Genomic DNA, 14,815 nt, shown 5'->3' with positions numbered 1-14,815 from the left:
CAAATATAATTTGCGTTTGAGATTACACATGATTAAATAGGAAATTACTAGCAAATTCTTTAGGTTTGAGATTATTAGTGAATTAATAGTAAATGATTAGCAAATATTTTTTGCGTTTGAGATTACGTATTATTTCAAATTAAATTAGTAGTAAATATTTGGGGTTTTAAATTACACATGATTTAATAGTACATTAGAAGAAAATATGTTTTGGGTTTGAGATTACACATGATTTAATAGGGAATTACTAGCAAATTCTTTAGGTTTGAGATTGATAGTTAATTAATAGTAAATGATTAGCAAATATTTTTTGCGTTTGAGATTACGTATGATTTCATAGTACATTAGTAGTTAATATTTTGGGGTTTTAAATTACACATGATTTAATAGTAAATTAGTAGCAAATATAATTTGGGTTTGGGATTACACATGATTTAATACGAAAACACTAGCAAATTCTTTAGGTTTGAGATTAATAGAGAATTAATAGTAAATGATTAGCAAATATTTTTTGCGTTTGAGATTACGTATGATTTCATAGTAAATTATTAGTAAATATTTTGGGGTTTTAAATTACGCAGGATTTAATAGTAAATTAGTAGCAAATATTTTTTGGGTTTGAGATTACACATGATATAATAGGAAATTACTAGCAAATTCTTTAGGTTTGAGATTATTAGTGAATTAATAGTAAATGATTAGCAAATATTTTTTGCGTTTGAGATTACGTATGATTTCATAGTACATTAGTAGTAAATATTTTGGGGTTTTAAATTACACATGATTTAATAGTAAATTAGAAGCAAATATAATTTGCGTTTGAGATTACACATGATTAAATAGGAAATTACTAGCAAATTCTTTAGGTTTGAGATTATTAGTGAATTAATAGTAAATGATTAGCAAATATTTTTTGCGTTTGAGATTACGTATTATTTCAAATTAAATTAGTAGTAAATATTTGGGGTTTTAAATTACACATGATTTAATAGTACATTAGAAGAAAATATGTTTTGGGTTTGAGATTACACATGATTTAATAGGGAATTACTAGCAAATTCTTTAGGTTTGAGATTGATAGTTAATTAATAGTAAATGATTAGCAAATATTTTTTGCGTTTGAGATTACGTATGATTTCATAGTACATTAGTAGTTAATATTTTGGGGTTTTAAATTACACATGATTTAATAGTAAATTAGAACCAAATATAATTTGGGTTTTAAATTACACATGATTTAATAGGAAATTACTAGCAAATTCTTTAGGTTTGAGATTGATAGTGAATTAATAGTAAATAATTAGCAAATATTTTTTGCGTTTGAGATGACGTATGATTTCATAGTAAATTAGTAGTAAATATTTTGGGGTTTTAAATTACACATTATTTAATAGTAAATTAGTAGCAAATATAATTTGGGTTTGAGATTACACATGATTTAATACGAAAATACTAGCAAATTCTTTAGGTTTGAGATTAATAGTAAATTAATAGTAAATGATTAGCAACTATTTTGTGCATTTGAGATTACGTATGATTTCATAGTAAATTTATAGTAAATATTTTGGGGTTTTAAATTACACATGATTTAATAGTAAATAAGAAGCAAATATAATTTGGGTTTGAGATTACACATGATTTAATAGGAAATTACTAGCAAATTCTTTAGGTTTGAGATTATTAGTGAATTAATAGTAAATGATTAGCAAATATTTTTTGCGTTTGAGATTACGTATGATTTCATAGTAAATTAGTAGTAAATATTTTGGGGTTTTAAATTACGCAGGATTTAATAGTAAATTAGTAGCAAATATAATTTGGGTTTGAGATTACACATGATTTAATAGGAAATTTCTCGCAAATTCTTTAGGTTTGAGATAAAAGTAAATTAATAGTAAATGATTAGCAAATATTTTGTGCATTTGAGATTACGTATGATTTCATAGTAAATGAGTAGTAAATATTTTGGGGTTTTAAATTACACATGATTTAATAGTAAATTAGTAGCAAATATAATTTGGGTTTTAAATTACACATGATTTAATAGGAAATTACTAGCAAATTCTTTAGGTTTGAGATTAATAGTGAATTAATAGTAAATGATTAGCAAATATTTTTTGCGTTTGAGATTACGTATGATTTCATAGTAAATTAGTAGTAAATATTTTGGGGTTTTAAATTACACATGATTTAATAGTAAATTAGAAGCAAATATAATTTGCGTTTGAGATTACACATGATTAAATAGGAAATTACTAGCAAATTCTTTAGGTTTGAGATTATTAGTGAATTAATAGTAAATGATTAGCAAATATTTTTTTGCCTTTGAGATTACGTATTATTTCAAAGTAAATTAGTAGTAAATATTTTGGGGTTTTAAATTAGACATGATTTAATAGTACATTAGAAGCAAATATGTTTTGGGTTTGAGATTACACATGATTTAATAGTAAATTAGTAGTAAATATAATTTGGGTTTGAGATTACACATGATTTAATAGTAAATTAGTAGCAAATATAATTTGGGTTTGAGATTACACATGATTTAATACGAAATAACTAGCAAATTCTTTAGGTTTGAGATTAATAGTGAATTAATAGTAAATGATTAGCAAATATATTTTGCGTTTGAGATTACGTATGATTTCATAGTAAATTAGTAGTAAATATTTTGGGGTTTTAAATTACACATTATTTAATAGTAAATTAGAAGCAAATATAATTTGGGTTGGAGATTACACATGATTTAATACGAAAATACTAGCAAATTCTTTAGGTTTGAGATTAATAGAGCATTAATAGTAAATGATTAGCAAATATTTTTTGCGTTTGAGATTACGTATGATTTCATAGTAAATTAGTAGTAAATATTTTGGGGTTTTAAATTACACATGATTTAATAGTAAATTAGAAGCAAATATAATTTGCGTTTGAGATTACACATGATTAAATAGGAAATTACTAGCAAATTCTTTAGGTTTGATATTATTAGTGAATTAATAGTAAATGATTAGCAAATATTTTTTGCATTTGAGATTACGTATTATTTCAAAGTAAATTAGTAGTAAATATTTTAGGGTTTTAAATTAGACATGATTTAATAGTACATTAGAAGCAAATATGTTTTGGGTTTGAGATTACACATGATTTAATAGGAAATTACTAGCAAATTCGTTAGGTTTGAGATTAACAGTGAATCAATAGTAAATGATTAGCAAATATTTTTTGCGTTTGAGATTACGTATGATTTCATAGTAAATTAGTAGTAAATATTTTGGGGTTTTAAATTTAACATGATTTAATAGTAAATAAGTAGCAAATATTTTTTGGGTTTGAGATTACACATGATATAATAGGAAATTACTAGCAAATTCTGTAGGTTTGAGATTAATAGTGAATTAATAGTAAATGATTAGCAAATATTTTTTGCGTTTGAGATTACGTATGATTTCATAGTAAATTAGTAGTAAATATAATTTGGGTTTGAGATTACACATGATTTAATAGTAAATTAGTAGTAAATATAATTTGGGTTTGAGATTACACATGATTTAATAGTAAATTAGTAGCAAATATAATTTGGGTTTGAGATTACACATGATTTAATACGAAATAACTAGCAAATTCTTTAGGTTTGAGATTAATAGTGAATTAATAGTAAATGATTAGCAAATATTTTTTGCGTTTGAGATTACGTATGATTTCATAGTAAATTAGTAGTAAATATTTTGGGGTTTTAAATTACACATGATTTAATAGTAAATTAGTAGCAAATATAATTTGTGTTTTAAATTACACATGATTTCATAGGAAATTACTAGCAAATTCTTTAGGTTTGAGATTAATAGTGAATTAATAGTAAATGATTAGCAAATATTTTTTGCGTTTGAGATTACGTATGATTTCATCGTAAATTAGTAGTAAATATTTTGGGGTTTTAAATTACACATGATTTAATAGTAAATTAGAAGCAAATATAATTTGGGTTTGAGATTACACATGATTTAATACGAAAATACTAGCAAATTCTTTAGGTTTGAGATTAATAGAGCATTAATAGTAAATGATTAGCAAATATTTTTTGCGTTTGAGATTACGTAATATTTCAGAGTAAATTAGTAGTAAATATTTTGGGCTTTTGAATTACACATTATTTAATAGTAAATTAGTAGCAAATATAATTTGGGTTTGAGATTACACATGATTTCATAGGAAATTACTAGCAAATTCTTTAGGTTTGAGATTAATAGTGAATTAATAGTAAATGATTAGCAAATATTTTTTGCGTTTGAGATTACGTATGATTTCATAGTAAATTAGTAGTAAATATTTTGGGCTTTTGAATTACACATTATTTAATAGTAAATTAGTAGCAAATATAATTTGGGTTTGAGATTACACATGATTTAATAGGAAATTACTAGCAAAGTCTTTAGGTTTGAGATTAATAGTGAATTAATAGTAAATGATTAGCAAATATTTTTTGCGTTTGAGATTACGTATGATTTCATAGTAAATTAGTAGTAAATATTTTGGGGTTTTAAATTACACATGATTTAATAGTAAATTAGTAGCAAATATCATTTGGGTTTTAAATTACACATGATTTCATAGGAAATTACTAGCAAATTCTTTAGGTTTGAGATTAATAGTGAATTAATAGTAAATGATTAGCAAATATTTTTTGCGTTTGAGATTACGTATGATGTCATAGTAAATTAGTAGTAAATATTTTGGGGTTTTAAATTACACATGATTAAATAGTAAATTAGTAGCAAATATAATTTGGGTTTTAAATTACACATGATTTAATAGGAAATTACTAGCAAATTCTTTAGGTTTGAGATTAATAGTGAATTAATAGTAAATGATTAGCAAATATTTTTTGCATTTTAGATTACGTATGATTTTATAGTTAATTAGTAGTAAATATTTTGGGGTTTTAAATTACACATGATTTAATAGTACATTAGAAACAAATATGTTTTGGGTTTGAGATTACACATGATTTAATAGGAACTTACTAGCAAATTTTTTAGGTTTGAGATTAATAGTGAATTAATAGTAAATGATTAGCAAATATTTTTTGCGTTTGAGATTACGTATTATTTCAAAGTAAATTAGTAGTAAATATTTTGGGGTTTGAGATTACACATGATTTAATAGTAAATTAGAAGCAAATATGTTTTGGGTTTGAGATTACTCATGATTAAATAGGAAATTACTAGCAAATTCTTAAGGTTTGAGATTAATAGTGAATTAATAGTAAATGATTAGCAAATATTTTTTGCGTTTGAGATTACGTATGATTTAATAGTAAATTAGTAGTAAATATTTTTGGGTTTTAAATTACACATGATTTAATAGTAAATTAGTAGCAAATATAATTTGGGTTTGAGATTACACATGATTTAATAGGAACTTACTAGCAAATTCTTTAGGTTTGAGATTAATAGTGAATTAATAGTAAATGATTAGCAAATATTTTTTGCGTTTGAGATTACGTATGATTTCATAGTAAATTAGTAGTATATTTTGTGGTTTGAGATTAATATTTATTTAATAGTAAATTAGTTGCAAACATAATTTGGGGTTGAGATTACCCATTGTTTCATAGGAAAGTACTAGCAAATTCTTTAGGTGTGAGATTAATAGTGAATTAAAGTAAATGATTAGCAAATATTTGTTGCGTTTGAGATTACGTATGATTTCATAGTAAATTAGTAGTAAATATTTTGGAGTTTTTAATTACACATGATTTAATAGTAAATTAGTAGCAAATATAATTTGGGTTTTAGATTACACATGATTTAATAGGAAAGTACTTGCAAATTCTTTAGGTTTGAGATTAATAGTGAATTAATAGTAAATGATTAGCAAATATCTTTTGCGTTTGAGATTACGTATGATTTAATAGTAAATTAGTAGTAAATATTTTGGGGTTTTTAATTACACATAATTGAATAGTAAATTAGTTGCAAATATAATTTGGGTTTGAGATTACACATGATTTAATACGAAAATACTAGCAAATTCTTTAGGTTTGAGATTAATAGTAAATTAATAGTAAATGATTAGCAAATATATTGTGCATTTGAGATTACGTATGATTTCATAGTAAATTTGTAGTAAATATGTTGGGGTTTTAAATTACACATAATTTAACAGTAAATTAGTAGCAAATATTAGTTGGGTTTGAGATTACACATGATTTAATACGAAATTACTAGCAAATTCTTTAGGTTTGAGATTAATAGTGAATTAATAGTAAATGATTAGCAAATACTTTTTGCGTTTGAAATTACGTATGATTTAATAGTAAATTAGTAGTAAATATTTTGGGGTTTTAAATTACACATGATTTAATAGTAAATTAGTAGCAAATATAATTTGGGTTTGAGATAACACATGATTTAATAGGAAATTACTAGCAAATTCTTTAGGTTTGAGATTAATAGTGAATTAATAGTAAATGATTAGCAAATATTTTTTGCGTTTGAGATTACGTATGATTTAATAGTAAATTAGTAGTAAATATTTTGGGGTTTTTAATTACACATGATTTAATAGTAAATTAGAAGCAAATATAATTTGGGTTGGAGATTACACATGATTTAATACGAAAATACTAGCAAATTCTTTAGGTTTGAGATTAATAGTGAATTAATAGTAAATGATTAGCAAATATTTTTTGCGTTTGAGATTACGTATGATTTCATAGTAAATTAGTAGTAAATATTTTGGGCTTTTGAATTACACATTATTTAATAGTAAATTAGTAGCAAATATAATTTGGGTTTGAGATTACACATGATTTAATAGGAAATTACTAGCAAAGTCTTTAGGTTTGAGATTAATAGTAAATTAATAGTAAATGATTAGCAAATATTTGTTGCGTTTGAGATTACATATGATTTCATAGTACATTAGTAGTAAATATTTTGGGCTTTTGAATTACACATGATTTAATAGTAAATTAGTAGCAAATATAATTTGGGTTTGAGATTACACATGATTAAATAGGAAATTACTAGCAAATTCTTTAGGTTTGAGATTAATAGTGAATTAATAGTAAATGATTAGCAAATATTTTTTGCGTTGCAGATTATATATGATTTCATAGTAAATTAGTAGTAAATATTTTGGGGTTTTAAATTACACATGATTTAATAGTAAATTAGAAGCAAATATAATTTGGGTTTTAGATTACACATGATTTAATAGGAAATTACTAGCAAATTCTTTAGGTTTGAGATGAATAGTGAATTAATAGTAAATGATTAGCAAATATTTTTTGCGTTTGATATTACATATGATTTCATAGTAAATTAGTAGTAAATATCTTGGGGTTTTAAATTACACATGATTTAATAGTAAATTAGAAGCAAATATAATTTGGGTTTGAGATTACACATGATTTAATAGGAAATTACTAGCAAATTCTTTAGGTTTGAGATTAATAGTGAATTAATAGTAAATGATTAGCAAATATTTTTTGCGTTTGAGATTACGTATGATTTAATAGTAAATTAGTAGTAAATATTTTGGGGTTTTTAATTACACATGATTTAATAGTAAATTAGTAGCAAATATAATTTGGGTTTGAGATTACACATGATTAAATAGGAAATTACTAGCAAATTCTTTAGGTTTGAGATTAATAGTGAATTAATAGTAAATGATTAGCAAATATTTTTTGCGTTTGAGATTAAGTATGATTTAATAGTAAATTAGTAGTAAATATTTTGGGGTTTTACATTACACATGATTTAATAGTAAATTAGTAGCAAATATAATTTGGGTTTGAGATTACACATGATTTAATAGGAAATTACTAGCAAATTCTTTAGGTTTGAGATTAATAGTGAATTAATAGTAAATGATTAGCAAATATTTTTTGCGTTTGAGATTACGTGTGATTTAATAGTAAATTAGTAGTAAATATGTTGGGGTTTTAAATTACACATGATTTAATAGTAAATTAGTAGCAAATATAATTTGGGTTTGAGATTACACATGATTTAATAGGAAATTACTAGCAAATTCTTTAGGTTTGAGATTAATAGTGAATTAATAGTAAATGATTAGCAAATATTTTTTGCGTTTGAGATTAAGTATGATTTAATAGTAAATTAGTAGTAAATATTTTGGGGTTTTAAATTACACATGATTTAATAGTAAATTAGTAGCAAATATAATTTGGGTTTGAGATTACACATGATTTAATAGGAAATTACTAGCAAATTCTTTAGGTTTGAGATTAATAGTGAATTAATAGTAAATGATTAGCAAATATTTTTTGCGTTTGAGATTACGTGTGATTTAATAGTAAATTAGTAGTAAATATGTTGGGGTTTTAAATTACACATAATTTAACAGTAAATTAGTAGCAAATATAATTTGGGTTTGAGATTACACATGATTTAATAGGAAATTACTAGCAAATTCTTTAGGTTTGAGATTAATAGTGAATTAATAGTAAATGATTAGTAAATATTTTTTGCGTTTGAGATTACGTATGATTTAATAGTAAATTAGTAGTAAATATTTTGGGGTTTTTAATTACACATGATTTAATAGTAAATTAGTAGCAAATATAATTTGGGTTTGAGATTACACATGATTTAATAGGCAATTACTAGCAAATTCTTTAGGTTTGAGATTAATAGTGAATTAATAGTAAATGATTAGCAAATATTTTTTGCGTTTGAGATTACGTATGATTTAATAGTAAATTAGTAGTAAATATTTTGGGGTTTTAAATTACACATGATTTAATAGTAAATTAGTAGCAAATATAATTTCGGTTTGAGATTACACATGATTTAATAGGAAATTACTAGTAAATTCTTTAGGTGTGAGATTAATAGTGAATTAATAGTAAATGATTAGCAAATATTTTTTGCGTTTGAGATTACGTATGATTTAATAGTAAATTAGTAGTAAATATTTTGGAGTTTTAATTTACACATGATTTAATAGTAAATTAGTAGCAAATATAATTTCGGTTTGAGATTACACATGATTTAATAGGAAATTACTAGTAAATTCTTTAGGTTTGAGATTAATAGTGAATTAAAAGTAAATGATTAGCAAATATTTTTTGCGTTTGAGATTACGTATGATTTCATAGTAAATTAGTAGTAAATATATTGGGGTTTTAAATTACACATGATTTAATAGTAAATTAGTAGCACATATAATCTGGGTTTGAGATTACACATGATTTAATAGGAAATTACTAGAAAATTCTTTAGGTTTGAGATTTACAGTGACTTAATAGTAAATGATTAGCAAATATGTTTTACTTTTTGAGATTACGTATGATTTCATAGTAAATTCGTAGTAAATATTTTGGGGTTTTAGATTAATATGTATTTATTAGTAAAACATTAGCAAATATTTTTTGGGTTTGATATTAATAGTGTTTTAATTAATTATTAATAGGGTTTTAAATTACACATGATATCAATCATTAATTAATAGTAAATTAGTAGCAAATATTATTTGGGTTTTAGATTACACATGATTTCATAGGAAATTACTAGCAAATTTTTTAGGTTGGAGATTAATTTTGAATTAATAGTAAATGATTAGCAAATATTTTTTGCGTTTGAGATTACGTATGATTTCATAGTAAATTAGTATTAAATATTTTGGGGTTTTAAATTACACATGATTTAATAGTAAATTAGTAGCAAATAAAATTTGGGTTTGAGATTACACATGAGTTAATAGGAAATTACTAGCAAATTCGTTAGGTTTGAGATTAATAGTGAATTAATAGTAAATGATTAGCAAATATTTTTTGCGTTTGAGATTACGTATGATGTCATAGTAAATTAGTAGTAAATATTTTGGGGTTTGAGATTAATATGTATTTATTAGTAAATTAGTAGCAAATGTTTTTTGCGTTTGATATTAATAGTGAATTAATTACAACTTGGTAGTAAATATCTTTTTCGTTCGATATTAATCAATAATTAATAGTAAATTAGTAGCAAATATTTTTTGGGTTTGAGATTACGCATGATTTCATAGGAAATTACTAGCAAATTCTTTAGGTTTGAGATAAATAGTGAATTAATAGTAAATGATTAGCAAATATTTTTTGCGTTTGAGATTACGTATGATTTCATAGTAAATTAGTAGTAAATATTTTGGGGTTTTAAATTACACATGATTTAATAGTAAATCAGTAGCAAATATAATTTGGGTTTGAGATTACACATGATTTAATAGGAAATTACTAGCAAATTCTTTAGGTTGTAGATTAATAGTGAATTAATAGTAAATGATTAGCAAATATTTTTTGCGTTTGAGATTACGTATGATTTCATAGTAAATTAGTAGTAAATATTTTGGGGTTTGAGATTAATATGTATTTATTAGTAAATTAGTAGCAAATATTGTTTGGGTTTGATATTAATAGTGAATTAATTGCAACTTGGTAGCAAATATCTTTTTCGTTCGATATTAATCAATAATTAATAGTAAATTAGTAGCAAATATAATTTGGGTTTGAGATTACACATGATTTCATAGGAAATTACTAGCAAATTCTTTAGGTTTGAGATTAATAGTGAATTAATAGTAAATGATTAGCAATATTTTTTGCGTTTGAGATTACGTATGATTTCATAGTAAATTAGTAGTAAATATTTTGGGGTTTGAGATTAATATGTATTTATTAGTTAATTAGTAGCAAATATTTTTTGGGTTTGAGATTACACATGATTTCATAGGAAATTACTAGCAAATTCTTTAGGTTTGAGATTAATAGTGAATTAATAGTAAATGATTAGCAAATATTTTTTGCGTTTGACATTACGTATGATTTTATTGTAAATTAGTAATAAATATTTTGGGGTTTGAGATTAATATGTATTTAAAAGTAAATTAGTAGCAAATATAATTTGGGTTTGAGATTACACATGATTTCATAGGAAATTACTAGCAAATTCTTTAGGTTTGAGATTAATAGTGAATTAATAGTAAATGATTAGCAAATATTTTTTGCGTTTGAGATTACGTATGATTTCATTGTAAATTAGTAGTAAATATTTTGGGGTTTGAGATTAATATGTATTTAAAAGTAAATTAGTAGCAAATATTTTTTAGGTTTGATATTAATAGTGAATTAATTGCAACTTGGTAGCAAATATGTTTTTCGTTCGATATTGATCAATAATTAATAGTAAATTAGTAGCAAATATGTTTTGGGTGTGAGATTACACATGATTTCATAGAAAATTACTCGCAAATTCTTTAGGTTTGAGATTAATAGTGAATTAATAGTAAATGAAAAGCAAATATTTTTTGCGTTTGAGATTACGTATGATTTCATAGTAAATTAGTAGTAAATATTTTGGGGTTTGAGATTAATATGTATTTAATAGTAAATTAGTAGCAAATATAATTTGGGTTTGAGATTACACATGATTTCATAGGAAATTACTGGCAAATTCTTTAGGTTTGAGATTAATAGTGAATTAATAGTAAATGATTAGCAAATATTTTTTGCGTTTGACATTACGTATGATATCATTGTAAATTAGTAATAAATATTTTGGGGTTTGAGATTAATATGTATTTAAAAGTAAATTAGTAGCAAATATAATTTGGGTTTGAGATTACACATGATTTCATAGGAAATTACTGGCAAATTCTTCAGGTTTGAGATTAATAGTGAATTAATAGTTAATGATTAGCAAATATTTTTTGCGTTTGAGATTACGTATAATTTCATAGTAAATTAGTAGTAAATATTTTGGGGTTTGAGATTAATATGTATTTAAAAGTACATTAGTAGCAAATCTTTTTTGGGTTTGATATTAATAGTGAATTAATTGCAACTTGGTAGCAAATATCTTTTTCGTTCGATATTAATCAATAATTAATAGTAAATTAGTAGCAAATATTTTTTGGGTGTGAGATTACACATGATTTCATAGGAAATTACTAGCAAATTCTTTAGGTTTGAGATTAATAGTGAATTAATAGTAAATGATTAGCAAATATTTTTTGCGTTTGACATTACGTATGATTTCATTGTAAATTAGTAGTAAATATTTTGGGGTTTGAGATTAATATGTATTTATTAGTAAATTAGTAGCAAATATTTTTTGGGTTTGAGATTACACATGATTTCATAGGAAATTACTAGCAAATTCTTTAGGTTTGAGATTAATAGTGAATTAATAGTAAATGATTAGCAAATAGTTTTTGCGTTTGAGATTACGTATGATTTCATAGTAAATTAGTAGTAAATATTTTCGGGTTTGAGATTAATATGTATTTAAAAGTAAATTTGTAGCAAATATTGTTTGGGCTTGATATTAATAGTGAATTAATTGCAACTTGGTAGCAAATATCTTTTTCGTTCGATATTAATCAATACTTAATAGTAAATTAGTAGCAAATATAAATTGGGTTTGAGATTACACATGATTTCATAGGAAATTACTAGCAAATTCTAGCCTAACCCTACTCCTAACCCTCACCCTAACCCTAACCCTTACCCCAACGCTAACCCTAATACTTACCCTAACCCTTACCCTAACCCTAACCCTAACCCTAACCCCAACGCTAACCCTAATACTTCACCTAACCCTAACCCTAACCCTAACCCTAACCCTAACGCTAACCCTAACCCTAACCCCAACGCTAACCCTAATACTTACCTTAACCCTAACCCTAACCCTAACCCTAACACTAACCCTAACCCTGACCCTAACCCTAACCGCAACCCTAACCCTACCCCCAACGCTAACCCTAATACTTACCCAAACCCTCACCCTAACCTAACCCTAACCCTAACCCTAACGCTAACCCTAACCCTTACCCCAACGCTAACCCTGATACTTACCCTAACCCTAAGCCTAACCCTAACCCTAACCCTAACCCTCACCCTAACCCCAACGCTAACTCTAATACTTACCCTTACCCCAACACTAACCATAACCCTAACCCGAACACCAACGCTTACCCTGATACCTACCCTAACACTAACCCATACCCTAACCCTAACCCTAACCCCAACCCGAACACGAACGCTACCCCTAACCCTAACCCTAACGCTAACCCTAACCCTAACCCCAACGCTAACCCTTATACTTACCCTCACCCTAACCCTAACCCTAACCCTAACCCTAACCCTAACGCTAACCCTAACCCTAACCCCAACGCTAACCCTAATACTTACCCTAACCCTTACCCCAACCCTAACACTAACCCTAACCCTAACCCTAACGCTAACCCTAACCCTAACCAGAACGCTAACCCTAATACTTACCCCAACCCTTACCCTAACACTAACCCTAACCCTAACCCTAACCCTAACCCCAACGCTAACCCTAATAGTTACCCTAACCCTGACCCTAATCCTAACCCTAACCCTTACCGTAACCCAAACCCCAACGCTAACCCTAATACTTACCCTAACCCTAACCCTAACACTAACCCTAACCCTAACCCCAACGCTAACCCTAATACTTACTTTAAGCCTAACCCTAACCCTAACCCTAACCCTAACCCTAACACCAACACTAACCCTAATACTTACCCTAACCCTAACATTTACCCTAAACCTAACCCTAACCCTAACCCTACCCCCAACGCTTACCCTACCCCCTACCCTAACCCTACCCATAACCCTAACCCTAACCCCAACCCTAACCCTAACCCTAACCCTAACCCTAACACCAACGCTAACCCTAATCCTTACCCTAACCCTAACACTAACCCTAACCGTAACCCTAACCCTAACCCTAACCCCAACGCTTACCCTAATAATTACCCTAACCCTAACCCTACACTTAACCCTAACCCTAACCCTAATCCTTACCCTCACGCTAACCCTAATACTTACCCTAACCCTAACCCTAACCCTAATCCTAACCCTAACCCCAACGCTTACCCTAATACTTACCCTAACCCTAACTCTAACCCTAACCTTTACCCTAACCCTAACCCCAACGCTTACCCTAATACTTACCCTAACCATAACCCTAACCCTAACTCTAACCTGACCCTACCACCAACGCTAACCCTAATACTTACCCTAACCCTAACCCTTACCCTAAGCCTAACCCTAACCCTAACCCTTACCCTAACCCTAACCCTAACCCCAACGCTAACCCTTATACTTACCCTAACCCTAACCCTAACCCTAACCCTAAACCTAACCCTAACCCTAACCCCAACGCTAACCCTAATACTTACCCTAACCCTAACACTTACCGTAACCCTAACCCTAACCCTAGCCTAACCCTAACACCAACGCTAACCCTAATACTTACACTAACCCTAACCCTTACCCTAACCCTAACCCTAACCCTAACCCTAATCCTAACCCCAACGCTTACCCTAATACGTACCCTAAACCTAACCCTAACCCTAACCCTGACTCTTACCCTAACCCCAACGCTAACCCTAATAGTTACCCTAACCCTAACCCTAACCCTAACCCTAACCCCAACGCTAACCCTAACCCTAACCCTAACCCTAACTCTAACCCCAACGCTAACCCTAACCCTAACACTAACCCTAACCCTAACCCTAACCCTAACCCGAACGCTAACCCTAATACTTACCCTAACCCTAACCCTAACCCCAACCCTAACCCTAACCCTAACCCCAACGCTTACCCTAATACTTACCCTAACCCTAACCCTAACCCTAACCTTAACCCCAACGCTCACCCTAATACTTACCCTACCCCTAACACTTACCGTAAGCCTAACCCTAACCCTAACCCTAACACCAACGCTAACCCTAATACTTACCCTAACCCTAACCCTAACCTTTACCCTAA

Source organism: Euprymna scolopes, chromosome 46 (genome assembly GCF_053919585.1).
Source record: "Euprymna scolopes isolate OS-2025 chromosome 46, ASM5391958v1, whole genome shotgun sequence".
Lineage (NCBI taxonomy): Eukaryota > Metazoa > Mollusca > Cephalopoda > Sepiida > Sepiolidae > Euprymna > Euprymna scolopes.
This window is presented reverse-complemented; position numbering follows the sequence as displayed.